This window comes from Pholcus phalangioides, unplaced genomic scaffold, assembly GCF_987345545.1.
Source record: "Pholcus phalangioides strain wild (caught in Gottingen) unplaced genomic scaffold, Ppha-v1.0 ptg000008l_1, whole genome shotgun sequence".
Lineage (NCBI taxonomy): Eukaryota > Metazoa > Arthropoda > Arachnida > Araneae > Pholcidae > Pholcus > Pholcus phalangioides.
The window spans coordinates 12,250,359-12,254,120 of NW_028301601.1; positions in this window are offsets into that span (position 1 = coordinate 12,250,359).

Genomic DNA, 3,762 nt, shown 5'->3' on the forward strand with positions numbered 1-3,762 from the left:
TTGCAATAATCTTTTATCAAGGGGTTCGATTCCCAGAGGAGACAAATCACTTTTCTTTCCAAATATTAGTTTCGGCATAACATCCAGAAAATTCAATTTCTGAGTATATTTCAGGCCGAAAAAATACCATCTCTTAATACAAAAATTGTTTAATTAAGGGAGGCTGCTATGTCTTCACTCAGCATTTCATGCTACTAATGCCTGTTATAAGGAATTGGAAAGTGTGTGGTGTATTCAGGGGTGTACCAAAAGCAAAATTTGGTGACTTTTCTCATTCGCAGGGCTTCCACTCAAAAAATTAGAAAAAGTGGGATGGGGGAGGGTAACCTCCCCTTGGATAACATAATCACTCACTTGAATGGCGCTGACTCTTCCTTGACCTAGTACAGTGGAATCTCGACTATCCGGATAACTCGACATCTATTATTCCCTTGGTTGGCACAGTGCTAATTTCAATGTAGGGGAAACTTGACACGTGTTTGGCTTATCCGGTACGATTTTTGTCCCTTTACCACTACTGGATTTTGCAATTGCCCATGTGTTACTAGTTATAAGAATTTTTCGGTTATTTGTGGGTATTTCGACAAGCTTTTGTTTCTTTTTTCTCTATGATGGGTCCCTTTCATGAGTTGGGGGGGGGGGGGCATGCATGTGAAGGATGAATGATTGATGAATCAACCTCTTGACCGGCTTATCATTTTAGTCGCATTAAGATCTTTCATTCTTTTCATGGTCAAAAAAAGTGTGGATATTTTCAACATCCAATAAGAATAAAAATCTAATCTATTAGGAGTTTTGATATTGTCTGTTGCGGAGAATGTTTTTGCGGAACATCGTTTTAGAAAGTTGTGTTCTTGGAAAAGGAGTAAAAGAAAAAGAGCAAAGCTTGTGATTAGATGCTGAATATATCAATTGTGGTTTTCATCGTGAGTATCAACGGCCGTGAATGACCGTCATTTTTCATACAATTGTCCCGTTCTTTTAATGAAGCTCATTTTAATGTTATATTCACTGAATTATGAATGCAGATAATTTTCATAATTTTACAAGCACCGTTATGATAATTATGACTAGAGCCTGGAAGTTCAGGTAAAATGCCTTTTTTGCCTATTTTCTTTTTTTGTTAAAAATGCCTTTTTTGAGCTTTTCCTGCCATAAATGCCTATTTTAACGTACTTTTAAGTTTATTAGTGAATCCCAGAGGCCATAATCTGTAAACGGCTTCACACGAACTTCATACTTTAAAATCAAAGGTTGAAATTTTGAAAAAAAACTAGAATTAGGGAAAAACTAGGTGTGTGAACTAGAAAAAGAATATGGAGTTGCATGGAACACCATTTCAACATTTGGTACAAATAAGAAAAAAAAAATTTCAGCATTTGTGTGAATCTTATGAACCAAGCAGAAAACGCAAAAGAAATCAGACTTCAGCGATGTCGAAGAAGCAACTCTTTTGTGATTCAAATCTGTTCTATCTCACTCAATCCCATTATCAGGACCGATAATTCAAGAGAAAAAAAAATTCTCAAAAAGTCTTAATCAATGTGTGATTTCACTGCAAGCAGTGAATGGTTGACCCGATTCAAAGAATGCCATGGGATTGTTTTAGGAAAGTTTGTGGAGAGAGTATATCTGCATCTCAAGAAACTAGAAAATTTTAAGATTGATATTCTCAAACCAATGATAGAAGAGTATAAAAATACAGATGTGTTTAATTGTAATTAGACGGGTTTATTTTTTCGGTTTTTGTCCAACCAAACTCTTGCCTTAAAAGGAGAAGGATGTCAAAAACACAACGATTGTTTGACAGTTCTCTTGGCAGCAAACTCTCAGACAGGTCGGAAAAATTGAATCGGAAAATTAAGAATGTTAAAACTCTTTCTGTGGACTACAAAAAGGCATGGATAACACCCTTTTGTTGAGATTTTCGAACAATGGTTGAAGAAGCTAGATAGAAAATTTTCAAGCGAGAAAAATTTTATTTATTTTGGACACTGCACCGCTCAGACAAAAATATACTTGATTATTTTTCATGAAGTAAATTTTTTTATACATTTTGATCCTATTATGAAACAACACTGAATCAAAATTAATGAGAAACCCTGCTAACTAGACATCCGCTTAAGTTCACATGTTTGCTGATACTTTTGGGGTGTCGAGTTACTGTACTACTCCGTCATCACTGTACTACTACAGTGAGGATTAACACTCACAGCAGTTGATCCCCTCACATCAACTCAACAACTGCCCATGAATTTTATATCAGAATCCCATTCTGCTGAAATAACAAAAGATACATTTTTTGGGAGTCTTTCAGTCAAGTCTGTCAATACACAGCAAATTATGAAGATATGCAAGTTTTTTTTAAAAGAATGACGTTCTTTCGGTACCACTTTCACAAAAAGCACAGTGCGAAATGTGTAAATTACAAGGTCCGATATAAATAAGTCAAGGTGGACCAGATGGTTTTACTGCATTGTCCATCCTTTTTAAAAAGAATTTGTTTAAATTTTAATGGTCAATGCCAGTGTAATCGTTTCAAACAAATGAATTCATTTGTTTGAAACAACTTTCATTTGTAGCTCTTTACTTGAGCATTGTAATTATTGTTTATGTCGCTATATATGCCCTAAAATACAGAAGACGATTGAATGCTATTGGGAGTCACAAAACCTAGAATAGGTCTATTTACATAACGTACACAAAATGTGCACCATAATTTTGAACGATGAAATGTTAGTAACTATCTGACGGCCGTATTCATTTGTGCTTGTTCTATAGGTGGTGGTGAGTGGATTCACCAAAGATCCAACAGCCCAGCTCCACAATGTGGAGAGGCCACGTCCTCTCCACGGAAAACCAATACTGTTCCCAAGAGGACTACCTACTGCTGTGATCTATCCCCCCAGGAATTATGTGATCCTGAGAACACTGCTTTAGGAGAAATATTAGATGTTGAAAAGTCCGGACAAGCAAGAAAGATTTTTTGTTCATCCAATCACTTTTGCCCCACCCATATAATGTCTGCAGACTATAGAGTGGCTACACATTGGCATTGTTCTTTTCTGCTGCTACTCACCCATCCATCCTTTAGGGGCAAAAAAAGCCCAAGAAATTCCTTAAGGAATTTTTGCAATTTGGGATTTTTATGATTTTCGTAAAAATTCAGGATATTTAAGAACTTTTCGGGAGGTAGAGAGACTTGGCAGCTATGCTATTGGAGGCATGGATATAAAATAGAATGTGGATTTTGAAAAGAAAGGTAAAGTGGTTGGATATTGATTCAGTAATGAAAAACAGGAAATTGTATGGGGAATCCCAAATTTCACAGGCATGTTAAAATACTGGAAAAAGATATCTTGGGTGACAGGAGGAGCTTTTAAGATTTTGACAAAGGAAAAGTTTTTAAGAGACGCTTATAAAAGACAATCGACATGGAAGTTATAGAGATTGACAGAAATGATATTTATAAGAAACCTGATTATACAGTTGTTAATAAAGTAAAAAGGAATCAAGGGGGCAAGTCTTGCCACTATAGGTTTCATAAAAACTGCTTTTGAAAAGTTGAGGGGTAATTGCCAGAATGAACACCAATAAAATTTTATTTTAGGGAAAGATCTGAGTATCCACATTCACAGAATAAAAAAATTACAGGTGGGAGATATAGATATTCCCTGTTTACTTTACACACCCTCCATCAACCATCTGCTTTGGACTGACTTAGTTTAACTACATAAACTAGAATAACAAAAATTACAGAAA